Genomic DNA, 16,606 nt, shown 5'->3' on the forward strand with positions numbered 1-16,606 from the left:
GGTTAATTTACCCCGACCAGGAAATAAACTGATAGTGTCATAGCCAGTGAATGTGTGCATACCAAGTAATGCATCACAAACAATATCTCTCCCAGATCTTGAATTAGCATGGTGATATCAAGGAACCTGGAGCAATTTTTTTTCCACACTTTAAGAATATGTGCCATCGAATGTTTCTGCAAAAGTCTAGGCACACAGCAAGAACATTTGTGTCTTCTGCTGTAACAACATGCGTGAAAAGCATGAATTAGCAGCCGTGTGTCAGCTTCTTCGTATGACTGATTGCAATAATTACAGAGGTATCACGTTTACGTCAGTTGTCATGAAAATATATAATATGCTTATTCTAAAGAGACTAGAGAAAAACATTGATGAAAAGCTGAGAGATGAACAAGCAGGATTTAGAATAAGTAGAAGTTGTACTGACCAAATTTTCATTATAAGACATGTTTTACAGCAATACGTAGAATATAGAAATCCACTTTTGGTGGCATTTATGTACTATGAAAAAACCATTGATAGTAAACATCGGCCAATTTTGTGGAGAGTCTCGTGTTATTACGGATTCCTCTTAATTATTAAACTTTATTAAGTCTGCTCTTGAGTATAGCGAGGGCAAAGTTAATGGTATTGGAGTCCTATGAAATAAATTTCCAGTGAACATTGAAGTACTCTAAGGGAATGTGTCACCTATGCTGTTTATCCTCCTCATTGATTTTGGAATGTGTATAGCAGTTGGTAATGGTGGAGAAGGAGTGGACTGGATTGGTAATTTGAAATTAACTGAACTAGATTATGCTAGTGAGGCTCTCCTTGTTACCAGAACAGCAAAGAATTTGCAATAATTGCTCACCAGAAGGCAGAAAATATTATAGGAGTTTAGGTTAAATGTGCATAAGAAAAAAACAAAAAAAAAAAACAAAGATGATGTGAACGGAATACTCAATGGGAGATGAAATATCATTGTAAGGAGAAAGGATAGATGAAGTAAAATCATTTAAGTATCTAGGAACTATGATCTACAATACGGGATCTTTAGAATTCGTGTTTAGTGAAGGATTGAATAAAGCATTTCAAATAATGGCTAAGTTACGTAAAAGCTGAAAATCAAATTGTCTAAAATAACAGTTAGTGAGATCGATGTTACCCCATGGACATGAGTCTTGATATGACAATGAAACAATATTCAATAGATTTAGTAGATTTAAGAGCAAAGCTCTCAGAGGAATATTGGGAGTTAAATAGCAGAACAGGAATAGAAATGAACATATAAGTTACATTACGTGATTGTTATATGTGGATGAGATGATTGTGACGGGTAATTGGAAATGGTTTGGGCGTGCTTGACACACTCGCTAGGAGAGATTAGTTCAACAAAGGCTTAACTGTGCTCCACAAGGCAATAGATGAGTTGGAAGACCCTGGCCACAATAGGTGAGAGCTATGAAGCGTAAATTAGATGATGAAGGGAGAGTTATTGAATGAAAAGGTCAAGATAGAGACGGCTGGAAAAAAGGAAACCGAGACACTTTGCGTCAATAAACATGGGAGGAGATGATGATACTGTGCTGCTAGGGCATTGACACTTCCTAGGCTTTTGCCATTCATCAGCGACCTTTATATCTCTAACATGTGTTGTTGAAGTAATAGCACCTTTGAATTTCGAGAGGAATAATAGAAATATTCTGCTGATACTTCTTGTGACTTTCGAGGTTAGGGTTGAAAGTTGCGAAGTGGGGCACAATCCCGAGTTAATCCAGTTTGCCAACTGCTTCACCTAGAACAAGAAAAAGATGCCCATGTATATATATATATATATATATATATGTATATATATATATATATATATATGTATAAATATGCTATATATATATATATATATATATGTATGTATATATGTAAGTATATATATATATATACATATATATATGTATGTATATATACATACATATATATATATATATATATACATATATATATATATATATATATATGTATATATATATACAGTATATATATGTGTATATATATATATATATATATACATACATAGAATATTTGTTTATAACAACACGCTCTCCATTTACTACAAAATTATGCAGTCCTGCAGCTCTCCTCTTCCTCTACAGTTATTAGGAGGTTCTTTAAATGAAAAAATAAAAAATAGGAAGATACGTTGTGCAAGAGGGGGGGGGGGGGTTTAGAGGGGTTGGTGGAGGAGGTTCTAAACGACCTGGAACTGACATCGTTAACATATTCAATCCAAGAGAAGTTGGGGACGTCTGCTTGCATTTGGTTTATATTGAAAACATAATAAATTAAAGATGAAGTAATTACTCAAAAGTGTCGCTATTTGTGAATTGTATATTTTATTTGGTAAATACTTGACAGTGGATCTTATAATTATTTTCAGAGGAACTTTCAATAAGAATGACCATTGTTTCTGCTTATGTTTTCATTGACAGCCAACTGGCAGGCATCCTAAGGCAGTGGTCAATAGATGGCGTTAGTTTAACAAAACGTCGTCAGGAAAAATTACTCATTCCCAAAATAGTTTCTTCAAAAATATTTATCATCAAATATTTCCCCCCAAAATATAGAATTTCACAGATAGTGACACCTGAGTAATTATTCCATTTTTAATTTATTGGTTATTTTGTTGACGATGTCAGTTCCAGGTCGATTAGAACCTCCTCCACCAACCCCTCCCCCTCCCACTCCCTTGCGCAACATATCTCTCAATTTTTTTGCTTTCCCCCTATTTAAAGAACATCCTAATTACTGAACAAAAAGAGGAGAGCTGCAGGACTGCATAATTTTGGAGTAAATGGAGAGCGGACTCTTCTAAACAAACAAGCACACACACACACGCACACACACACACACACACACATATATATATATATATATATATGTGTGTGTGTATATATATATATATATATATATGTGTGTGTGTATATATATATATATATATACTATATACATATGTATATATATATATATATATATATAAATATATATATATATATATATATGTATATATATATATATATATATATACTGTATATATATGTATATATATATTCATAAATATATATATATATATATATATGTATGTATATATATATATATATATATAAATATACATATATATATTAATAAATGTTTTTTCGTATCAAATGCATCATCCTCCACCAAACCTCTTCTCATCATAACATCCTTCACCTTATTTTGCCATTTATTTTTCTGCCTCCCTGGAGATCATCTCTTTCCTAGCAGATTTGTTCAAAGCCATATTCACTTCCTCCCTTATTTCCGTACACAACACAAGGCCCGATCATCTCATTCTTGACACTGTTATTACTTCCGTATTCTTTACTGTGCTGGCCATTCTTTTTATTTATTCATTTCACAATCTTTTGAGCAGTGAGTTTCCCATAATCCACCACACTATTCCTTTTTATGATCTCTCAAGATCCTTTTTTATCATCTTAGAGCCCACGTTTCTGATCCATACAATAACACTGGTCCTGTTACTGTGATATATATTCTAAATTGTATATTTATACGTATTTTCTTAGAACAGAGCCCTCCCGCTACCTCCCTCCACTTCCCCATAGTTATTTTTATCCTATTCCCAGCTTCAGCCTAGCTTCCTCCTATCTTACCTATAGTAGATCCCAGTTGTATAAATTGTTCTTCCTCATTTTATAACAGAGTCTCTACATCCACTAACTTCAAAGGTTTCTGTTCCCTAACAGTAGTTTTTTCTTTTGTCTTTTTTCTTTTTTAGATGATCTCAACTATTGTAACAATTTTCTCTGGAACTTTCTTCTTCTTCAAGCACCAAAAAAGCACTTATCTTGTTATTCATTCATATTCCTTCTCCAGATCTAAAAAAGCAGAGAAGAGCGTCTGGTGTCCAGCCTGTTTTTCTGTAGCTGCTTACTATAAAAATAGCAGCATCTACAGTCCTCCTCCCTCTCAAGAATACCTACTGCTGTTACCTGATCTTTACAATATCTCATCAAGTAACCGCTAAAAAACTTTCAATCCATGCTCTGTTATTCTAATTCCCCTGTAGTTGCCATAATCTTTGACATTATCTTTCTGTTTAAATATACAGTATATACCATTAGACAGGCCTCTCAGTCTTAAGACATCAGTTCCTCTTCTCACGATACTCCTAATAAATCCAGCATCCATTCGTCCACTCCTTTAAAGTAGTCTTGACTATTTCAATTTGACACCGAGACACGTGGTGCTTTTTTTTTTCCTTTTTTTATGCGAACATCACATTACTATTCCTTTTCCCAATTTCAGTATTCAGTAGTTGTTCAAAACATTCTCTTCATCTCCTCTTATCAACCTCATACTTATAGAGTTAATATCCATCTCTATCCTTGATAACTCCGTATTGCCCCAGATCATGTCTTTGCCTCTCCCCCGAGTTTTCAATCCTATAGTTATAATTTTTCCTTCCCTTGTTTCCAGTCTACGATTCAATTGCTTTAGCTCTTCGCCAATAGTTATATCTAATTTACTCCTAGAATCTTTTCCTCGTATGTGTCTCGTTCCCCTGCACCCAGTACATGCTTTAATTCTCATTTCTTGAATGCCTTTGATTTTCTTTTAACTGGCTCTCTCGCCTCTCTTTTCACCACCACGTTCTCCTTTGAAAAAAAAAAAAAAAAATACCTACTGGTTCTTCCCGATAATTCCTTTGTTTCCCCTACATATGTTTTTATCATACCCACCCAGATATTTTCTTCTCTGTTATCCTATGCGATCACTAAGTTCAATCTTTCCTGCCTTCTTTATGAGAGAATACCATGATGAAGTCATTGAGCTTCAGCACGGTATATCATTCCCGTGTTGAAACTTGGTGATGAGCAAGAGGGCTTTCGAACTAGGAGAAATTGCTCCCCCAGCTCAAATGTAAATATCTCTCTTTCTCATCTTTTTCTCTCTCTCAATATTACTTCGACCTTCTCCTAATTCTCTAAACTTTCTCCTGTTTTGCTGTCCCAACCGTATGGGATACATTTTCCATATCATATATGTGTTTATAATATATATATATATATATATATATATATAGATATATATATATATATATATATTTGTATACAGACACACACACACACACATATATATATATATATATATATGTATATATATATATATATATATATACATATATATATATATATATATATAATTTTTTTTTGGAGGGGATGTTTCTACATCCATTATAGCCGCTGGTGTGGATGTTTCTACATCCGTTATTGCTGCCTGCTTAGATGAATGGGAGGAGTTTTCACGGTTGGGATATATTTGCATTCAAAGCTATATGTGACAGTCTTGGATGATATCATTCATCCCTAAGGTGGTTTGGACCTTTTAGGCGGAACTATTCTCATGTGTTGTGTCTTTGGAATCCAGTGGAATTAAATGTTTGGTGTAGGATTCTTGGCTTTTGGCCAGGAGCCCATCATTACATATATGGGAAGGATTATTCCATAGTTTCTTGGTCTCATTCCTAATAGGCGGTGCTATCCTTCGGGTAGGGTATGGAGTGGACCATCTTGGAAGTATACTCTATGCCGATAGTGGAGAGTGCAAATTTCCTTTCTGACGTATGATGCCTTAGCATTCTCAAGCAGGTAAATCAAACTCATCTTCTTTTTAATCTCAGCACTGTCTTAAGGATTCTTCAAACAACGGACCCCTATCCCCTGAATATGCTAACTCTCCCCCGGCATTTTTGACGACTTCTGGCAAGTCTAATAAGTAAAATTCGGTTGATGACCTTAGAACTGGAAGGGACTATTTTACTGTTATTCCAAAATTGACTAATTTGGGTATCAAGAGGAAACTTAAATTTTTTCATATTACCCAAATTCCAATAGACACAAAGTAAGGTAATCTATATAAAGCATTTTAGTGCTATAGATGTATAAAAGAAATATGAATGCAACTTAAAGATAAAAAATGGGATTCATGGATATCTTACAGTAGTCATCATGAAGCATCTAAAGCAATAACATGAATAATATCAAAATTAATAACTTGAATGCCAGGGCGTCTTTCTGCGATAAAGTACCAAAGGATTATGATGTATATAGGCCTGACAACTGGCTGGAAAAAGACACTAATCTAGTTATGCCTTCCCAGAGAAAGCCTAAACCACCAATATGGCTTGTAGCTGAATCTAAGGGGGTTGCAGGGAATTATTTTGAATATGCAAATTAATTAGAAAAAAAGTAGGAACTATTGCATAGGGAGATATATCTCGTTTGGGAAAAAATAGTTGCCTTATCCACGCCAAAGCAAGCAAACATTCCGTAATACCATCCAACCTAAAAGCAAGTAATGTTGACATTATGTAGGATGTCAAACCCTACCTAGAGCTTACCTATGAAAGGGGAGTAGTTTTTAACAAAGATTTATATGAATTTACAGAGGATGAGATACTGGCTATGTTTCCATTAAATGTATGGAAAATATACAAAGTCCCAGGTACCTCAATCATTATCCTTATTTTCTTGATGCGGATGTAATTTTCCAAATATACTATTGAAAATTATATTATTAAAGTACGACCATTCAAGCAGAAGCCACTGCAATGTTTTAAGCGATTTGAATTTGGACACCCATCCAAAGTTTGCAAAAAAAGAAGAAATGTGTGGTATTTGCTTCAAATTTTACCATGGAGAATGTGCACTTGAGGCCAGGTGTCTAAATTGCAACTCAACCATCAATCGACTGATACGATCTGCGAGCTGTATATGTTGGAAGAAGCTGCCCTCACTAAATCATATTTAGAACATATAAATGTAGGACAAGCCAAAGGACTCCTAAATAGATCATATAGCTATGCTAAGGCATTAAAATCCAACGCACCGAGTACTGCTAGTAGTTGAAGAAAATATATATATATATATATATATATATATATATTTATATATATATATATATATATATGTATGTATGTATATATATATATATATATATATATTCCATCTATTAAAAAGCTGAATGATGAGGTAAATATATTACATCCATAAGCTTTACCACAGTGTATTAACACTAGGGTATTTCCCACCTTTGTACAACCTTTGTTACCCAATACAAGAAATAGTACAAATCTCTTTCAGGTCATGTCCTTGCCCGATTTGATGGAGGTTCCACTTAAAAACAACTTATCTGATGCAACTATAGCGGAAAGTTGCAAAAACCTAGAACCTCGCCATCTATTAATCGTAAAAAAATGTGACCTTCGTCTCCCCCCCCCCCTTTACTAGAAACATTAAAGTTAGGCCATCAAATAAATTTGGTGTTTTGTCTGTTGATGTTTCTGATGAACCGGTAGATAACTTGAATAAATAAGAAGTTCAAGTCGAGGTCCACCATCTGCTTCAACAAATAGAACAAAAGGACACAAAAAAAAGGATAATCATAAAACCTAATATATCTAGGCCATCTCTGGAGAAACCTACAGGAAATAATGTTACATTAATGCCAGCCAATGGGAAGACCTCATCCAAGATATCTTTCAGAAATAATCCATAGTTTTCTCCTCCATTTTGCAATGGAATTGTCAGTGTTTAAGGGTCAAATATGAAGAACTTAAGGTTCTAATTAATGAGCATTACCCAATAATTGAATGTCTATAGAAAAGCAAGCTTGATGCAACACTCCTTTTCCTCGAGAGTATGTGAGTTATAGAACACAATATAATCAACAAGTAGGGAGTCATGGCGGAAGTCTCATGTAAGTACGTCAAGATGTTCTCCAAATACCTTTATCTATTCGTACGCCCATGCAGGCAGTGGTTGTACACACTGATATAGGGAGAAAATATACATGGTGCTGTCTGTACTTACCTACAAATGATAACATTTCCTATGATAATTCAGTAGAGGTGATTCAACAAATCCCTCAACCTTTTTTCTCACTAGGATATATGAATAGTAGTCATCCTTTATGGGGTGATGATTTAGGAAACACAAAGGGCAATATTATATCACCAATTGTGGAAAATGAGGATGCCAGACAGGTACATTGTCATGCATTGACCTATCAATAGCAAGCTCTAATTGCCTTCTCGACTTAGATTGCAGGACATTAGATGAAAGGCATACTAGTGATCATGCACCAATAATTATAAACACCAAAAATGGTCCATCTTTACAGAGGTCGTCACGATGAAATCTTGACAAGGCGGATTGGGATAGTTTGAAAATATTGATGATGCCAAAGACTAATTGAACGAAACCCTTCATACAGCAGGAGTTAGTTCAATTCCTAAAATAACAGTGTTATTCAAATGACGACCTGTTCCCTGGTGGTATTCAGAACTAACTCCCCTGCACAGAGCCACAAGAAGGTCTTTAACACAATTGCACAGACGTCATACTGAGGAAAATTTGATTATATGCAAGAAATGTAGAGCAGAGTTCCGTCGTGCAATGAAAGTATCTAGGCGTCTATCTTGGGTATGTTTTGTTTCCTCCATTAACAGTGGAACACCACCATCCTCTGCCCGGAGGGAAGTAAAAAAGATATAAGGCAAATACACCCAACTTAGCACCAGTGTTTAAAGTGAATAATTGGTATGTGACTGGATCAACTGAGGTATCATGCAAGTGTGAAGCAGCCCCTGGTTACCAGTATAGGAGCATTGAAGAAAAGAAAATTTTAAATTCTGCAACAGAAAGGGAAGAGTTATACAATTCTCCTTTAACTGAAAAAGAATTTGTTTCCGCACTTGCTACATGTAATGATACAGCCCCTGGACCTGATGGAATTCCATATGTAATGATTAAACATGTACCTGTTAATACCAAGTTGTTTACTTTAAGCATTATAAACAGATATGGCATGATCATAGTTATCCAAGTGTTTGGGAAGTAGCCATTATTTTAGGCTTTTTAAAACCCAGCAAGGATAAGTTCTTAGCCGCAAACTATCGACCAGTTGGATAGACATCTTGTTTAAGTAAAATCATGAAGAAGATGGTCAATGCAAGACTTATATGGTACCTGGAAAAGAAGGGTATTTTATCACCTATTCAGTGTGGGTTTAGAAAAATGCACTCAACGACTGATGTGTTGATACGACTTGATTCCTCTATTTTTGAAGACTGCAGTTTTTTTTTTTTCTTGAAAAAGCATATGATACTGTACGGATATACGGTTTACTTAAAAACCATTCATAATTTGGGATTACGAGGAGAGCTACCATTGTTCATTCAGTCATTTATTTCATAGAGATTTTTTCAGGTGAGAATGTGGGAAACTCTATTGGAGAGAAAATGCCAGGAAGGAATTCCCCAAGGTAGTGTGATAAGTGTTACCCTATTTGCACTAGCAATTAAAGGGATATCCTCGGTCATTCCTCGAGATATTCTCTCAACACTATTTGTATATGATCTTTCCATATCATTTGCTGGAGCTATAATGGCAATGGTTGAGATAAAACTACAACTCGCAACAAACAAAGTTATTCAGTGGGGTTATATGAATTGGTTTAAGCTTTCGATAACCCAAACTACTGTTGAACATTTATGTCATATTCGGGGAGTAAATCCAGCCCTGATATGTACATCAAAGGTCAACGGATTTCATATGTAAGAGAAGCAAGGTTTTCAGGCTTGATTTATTTTTTCCACAGGTCGACTTAGGTTCCTCACTTAGAATCATAAAAAGCAAAGTCTCTTGATGCCTTGAAGTTTTTAAAAGTTTCGTCCCATACATCATGGGGAGCAGACTACATAACTATTTCAAAGTTATACAAGGCTTTAGTTTCTTTAAAATTAGTTATGGGTGTGAGATATATTCCTCAGACTGGCAACAGGAGCATTTAGAACTTCGCCTATTCCAAGCCTCCTTGTTGATGCTGGAGAATTACCGGTAGACCGTTACCAAAAGTCTTCTATTATTTGGTATGGGTTTAGATTACAAAGGATTCCTAATTCTTTAGCCCCTCAGACTGCAAGAATTGTAAAGAACTCAACATACTTTGAGATGCACCCAAAATCCCCTCAACCTTATGTTTTTGGGGTGACAACTGATAGACAGTCATGATACAGTTAGAAGTAAGGTGCTTCCATTTGAGATATCATCAACGCCTCCATGGAAATTACCAGAGGTATCTTTTTGTTAATATTTTATTGGAGGTAAAAAGAATATGACTGACATAGAAGCCAGGTCTCTTTTTATGGAACATATTCCAGAACATAAGAAATCAACTTTTATATATACTAATGGCTCCAAATCCGATGCTAGCGTTGGATTTAGAGTATATAATAATGCTTTTAATTGTAGAGGTGCACTTCTTCTAACGGCTTCCATATTTATGGACGAACTATATGACTTACTAACCTCTATCGAGAAAATAGCTTTTTAGTGATGCAAGAAGTGTCCCACAAGCTTTAGAAGTTTTTAATTCCAATAATCCTTTATTTATAAAGATTTTAAAGTGGTTTTTAATTATTGGTAGGATAGGTATAACAGTTTCATTTTGCTGGGTTCGGGCACCCATAGGTGTATCAGGAAATGAGAAGGCAAGAATGCTGCCGCTGAGTGGCTACAGAGAAGGTGTCCCATTCCCAGTAATGATTTTTCATCTACAATTAAGAACTTTATTAATAATAATTGGCAATGGTATTAGGATGGTTTGCTTGAAAATAAGATGAGAGAAATAAGTAATGATATATCTCCTTGGAGGTATAACTGGATGCCCCGAAAGTGAGAGACTACTCTTTGTCGTCTCTTCATTGGTCACACTCGGCTGACACACGAGTTTTTGCTGGCTGGCCAGCATCAACCACATTCCGATAACTGTTTGGTATCATTAAGAGTGAGGCATTTGTTATCAGAATGCCCCACATACAGTATTGAGAGAAATAGATATCAGTTTGTGGCTCGAGGTGAGGATGGCAGGTATCTTTAGTTTCTTTCAGAAGCAGGTCTTTAAGATATTTAACTTTAAAAATAACATCTTCACTTCTACGGTTTTAATTGAATATTCTTTTATTTATAATTTGTATTTACAATAAATGATCTGCATTAATGACCTTAGATGTCAGGATACCAGAAAACCCCAAATCAATCAATCAATCAATTAATCTTTCCGGTTGTCTCTCATTCTGAATCCTCCTTAATTACTCACACATTCCTCCTTTAGGGTCCTAAACCTTAATTTTATAACCTCTTTCTCTTCTTGGATTTAAAAATCCATCATTACCTCTAAAAAATCAGTATATAAGCCATCCCATCACTAATATATACACCCTATCTTCATTTCTAATTCTAAACTCATGGCCACCGTATAACTCTTCATATTAATCCCCTCTCTTCCACATTCTGCCATTCATGTATGCTCCTATGATTAGCTTCACTTCATCTGCCGCTGTTCTCATAACTGCCTCCGACTCTAGTCTAAATAATCCTTTTTTCATGTCCATGGCAATCCATCTGATGGGTATATGGGGCAATTATAGTTACTGTCTAATCCCTTATTATCATTTGAGTCTATAAAAGTCCATCATTTATTCTCCTTACTTCCACCAATTCTCACTTCCATTTAACCCCTAACTCCATTTTTTTCCTTCTCTTAGCGTCCTGTAATAGAGGTTATTCCCATTCATATCTCTTTACTTCTGTTTCCTATACATCTTGTCTACTGCACACACAATCTCTATCCTCCTCAAATCTATTATGTTAATTATCTCCTTTACTCTTCCTATTAGAGTATCAGCATCTCAAGTACCTGCTGTGATAATCCATTCTGTTACTAGCTTCATTGGCCTTAGTAATGAACTGCTTCATAAGCCTTGTCCATTTATCACATCGGTAGGGTATCCTGATGCATACAACTTACAGAGAGCTTGTTAGTAAAAATTAATTTTTACTAACAAACACTCAGTTGGCTCTCTTTTTAAATATAAGGAGAGTCCACCTACTCCCTTGTGTTCCGTTGCCATATACGCTTTTCAATGTGCATGGCTTCAGTGTAGGATATCGGAGCACATGGGGAGATCAGTACGAACCAATATGCCTTTGAATAAGAAACCAATTTCAGCTATTTATGACCACACATTTAAATATGGTAACGTCATTTCCAAGGAAAATTTCAAAATTACAGACATACCTAGAAGTGTCAGCCAACTGAGAATCTTGAAGTCTTTATACATTTTTAAGACAAAACCAGCTTTAATGAGGGCTAACCCTTTCAGTTGCCGGTGACCCATTGATACGTTTTCTGGTCTGTGGGTTGCTGCTCTGGATGGGTGGTTATCATCTCCTGTGGGTGACTAGGTATCTCAGTTAATGAGTCTTTTATATAGTTATACGTGTAATAAGTCTTTCGTATAGTTATACGTGTAATAAGTCTTTTATATGGTTTTATTTACCTTGATTGGTTTGTTTGTAGAGCTAGTTGACAGTTCTCGAAAGTTTATCTTCATAACTATGTACTTAAGAGGATTTTTATGAATTTTATTAATTTTACATAATAATAATTGCAGACAGGCTGAAGATGACAGAAGCTATGTCAAAAGCTACCAATTAAAGAAGACGATAGCAGCATTGACCATTTTATTTTTACGTGTATATATATATATATATATATATATATATATATATATATATATATATATATATATATATGCTATTTCATATTCGTCTTTAAAGAATAGTAGATACATCACCAGAATGTGATGTGTAGGATAAGTATCCATTCAATACAATTAAATTCTGTCCAGCTTATCTTCTTCTTTTACATAAGAGTAATCGAGCTCTTTTTTCCGTCCCTTTGTGCTGACAATGAATGTTCCTTTACCGCAAAAATCTAATTCTATTTATCTTTTTGCAGGGAAGTGTCGACAGTCCAACTCCTTGTCAAATGGCCTGATCATTAAGCTAGTCGAAGAATGGTTGAATATGAGAATATGTGCGTCTGATAAAGTATAATGTAGGACGAATAAACATAAACTGCGTATATAATGGTATTACAAGATATCACCAAAATTTTCCCCTTCTTTTTAGGATTACTACCATTTGCATCTAAATAATGGTTTAATCATAGAAGAGAGAGAGAGAGAGAGAGAGAGAGAGAGAGAGAGAGAGAGAGAGAGAGAGAGAGAGAGACCATTCTACGCAAGGATGCACTATCCCGGGGAGGACCTTACGTGGTCCTAAGCATCTTTTTTTTTTTGCAAGGACGCAGCCATCCAACCGAAGAATTTCTCATTCTTGAAGGTAAGAAGATAGAGATATTTTACTGACATCTACATTTTATTAATGAAATTATTAAATATTTCACAACAAATTCTCTGGTACTAAGGAAGATCTATGATACAAGACTGTTCCAGAAATAGAAATGACTATGGTCACACACACCAATATGCCGTCCATGATACAATTATTTATGTGACACTTCCCTTTTCAACCTACGATCCATTTTTTGTTATCTTTACAAGTCTTGCTAGAAGGGCCCTCAGTAGAGAGCTTGCCCTCGCTTTACCCAGCACTCTTATTTTTGCTCTTAACTCCACTGCTTACTTGTACTTCAATGTATTTTCTTCAAAATCTGATAAAGTTGTCCTCGGGTCATACCAGAAATGTCCATCAAATTTCTTTGAAATTGGTTCATCAGTTTTTGCGTAATGTTGTTCACAAACTATAGATATATTAACAAATTATTTGCCATTTGCTTCACATTGCGACTATTTTCAATGTACTGCTACGTACTTGTACTTTGAGGTATTTTATCAAAAATGTTTTTTATTCATCCTTACGTCATAGCCAATATGACTACCAAGTTTTATCAAAATTGGTAAAGCCGTTTTTTGTAAAGTTACTCACAAACAAACAAACAAACAAAAAATAATTAAATTAAGAAACCGACAAAATGGTTAAATACATACCCTTAGCAAAACCTTCGATTATAGCGAAGGCAATAAAAGAATCTTGTGTGACATAGATTACTCCATGTAGTTTCAGCCAATAGGAGCACACTTCAAATCAGCACTTTGCCAAATAGCGTGTTAGGGTTTGCACCTACAAAGGAATTGAAAATAAATTGAGTCAGTGTATCCTCAACCATTCAAGTACCAATATCTGCCGTCAATTTCTCCAGCTGTCTGCGACTCTACGCCGCTATTAATTTTGATAAATCTATACAGACGTAAATGACTGATATATAGAATTTAGTGTGTTATAAGAAAAATGGTTGAAACTCTTTCGTGTACATGGTTAATATCCCGTGCAAGATTTGTTCCGAAACCGAGTATAATAGAACTAGGCACACAGTAACCATTGAATAACTATACATCTTAACATACACATTTACTAAGAAAAATTATTATTTCCATCTCGTGCATAAGAGAAAAATCACGATGACTGATAATAACGCCATTTTAATATGTTTCATAAAATAACTTGATTCTTTGTTTTTCCACCAAACTTTGCACCCAGTAGTCAATGTTTGCTTCGAATTCACAGCCTATTTCATTCGCGAACGCTTGTCACCTCCTCCTGTAACATGCAATAGGTCATGCAGCTCAAAAATGGTTTTCTTGAAGCAAGGTGTTTCCGTAAAGATGTTCAAGGTGTTTCAGAATATTTCATTGTAACACCAGTTCAGTATCTACCTAAACTACCACCTAATTTTCTAATAAGCTTGAAAACAGTCTACCGTGAAAAAATAGATTTTAGAATGAAATTTAACGTAATTACTTTTCTGGTTTTGTAAATGCTGCGTCTAAACCATCATTCAGAAAAAAAAAAAAAAAAAAAACATACAATGACTGCAGTTTCCTTATAATAATTTTACATAAATATAATAACATAGTTAAAATTTTTGTAGTTACTTAACAACATATCGATTAAGTTTACAGTAAAGTCGGCATCCATCCATCTTTCTAGATTTATGAAGGAAAAAATTAGACAACATTTTATTCGGAAAATATGATATAGGTAACATTCAGTATGTGGGTCAGTGTCTTATCTCTGCTCTTTACAGACCGTATTTGAAAATCTCTTCTTGCTTTTTTTTTTTTTTTTTTTTTTTTTTTTATTTGTATTCTCCCATCCCTGAAAAAAGTCCTATATTGTATTCAAAGATTTACTCCAATTTCTTCTAATTAATTTGGACTTCACTGAGATCTGGGGTGAAATGATGGCCTAAATAACGATCTGAAAGAGAAAAATTTTTATGAGTCACATTACATGCCTGGCAAGGTTTAGATGAAAAAAGAAAGGTTTTCCTGAATGATCTATTATAGTGCGGGAGCTCACAGAGATTTGTATTACATTTCGAGTACAAAAGGTTTGATAGCTAAAATCATCAGCTAGTATGATGGGGATCCCCGAATGGTCATTCTTAAGTTATGCCGTTGGTGCGTTGAGTAGGGGGCGCAGCTTGAACTGCCCCCCAAATCCGGTTTAAATTGTATTTTGGAGTACATCAACCAAAACTGTGATCAAAATTTCGTTTTGGCACTCTGATTACAGATGTGCCATTCTTAAATGGCGCAATTGGTGCAAAACGCATTTAAGAAGGGCTCAAAGGGGGCGCTACTGTCACATTTAAATCACAGTTTGAGTACATCAATGAAAGTTTGTGGAAATATACCTTAGAGCTTCCTGATGAAGAATCAGTAATTCTTAAGTGTCAAATTTGGTGCAAAACCCATTTAAGAACGACCTAAAGAGGGCGCTAGTTTTTTGCACATTTAAAACCCGTCTTACGTACATTAATGAAACTTTGTAGAAATATTCTTTAGACCTTCCTGATAAAGGATCAACAGTTCTTAAGAGTCAAAGTTGGTGCAAAGCCCATTTAAGAACGGCCTAAAGAGAGGGAAATATTAGCACATGGAGGATTAACGCATATTTTCAAGTGCCATGACCTCTCTATGTATATTTTCTAGTGCCATGACCTCTCTATGTACCATGAATAAAACTGTGAGAATCTTTGTTTTATATGATATAGAAGAACAAAGGAACTGCAAATTTATATATTTAAGTATTTATTTATACAAACAAAGTGCACTGGTGAACAGTGAATACAAGAAAAGGTGAACTGGTGAAGAGTGAATGCAAGAAAAGGTGCACTGGTGAAGAGTGAATGCAAGAAAAGGTGCACTGGTGAAGAGTGAATACAAGAAAAAGTACACTGGTGAAGAGTGAATTCAAGAAAAGGTTCACAGGTGAAGAGTGAATGTAAGAAAAGGTGCACTGGTGAAGAGTGAATACAAGAAAAAGTACACTGGTGAGGAGTGAATTCAAGAAAAGGTTCACAGGCGAAGAGCCAATACAAGAAAAGGTGCACTGGTGAAGAGTGAATGCAAGAAAAGGTGCACTGGTGAAGAGTGAATACAAGAAAAAGTACACTGGTGAAGAGTGAATTCAAGAAAAGGTTCACAGGTGAAGAGCGAATACAAGAAAAGGTGCACTGGTGAAGAGTGAATGCAAGAAAAGGTGCACTGGTGGAGAGTAAATACAAGAAAAAGTACATTGGTGAAGAGTGAATTCAAGAAAAGGTTCACTGGTGTAGAGCGAATACAAGAAAAGGTGCACTGGTGAAGAGTGAA

This window comes from Palaemon carinicauda, chromosome 20 (genome assembly GCF_036898095.1).
Source record: "Palaemon carinicauda isolate YSFRI2023 chromosome 20, ASM3689809v2, whole genome shotgun sequence".
NCBI lineage: Eukaryota > Metazoa > Arthropoda > Malacostraca > Decapoda > Palaemonidae > Palaemon > Palaemon carinicauda.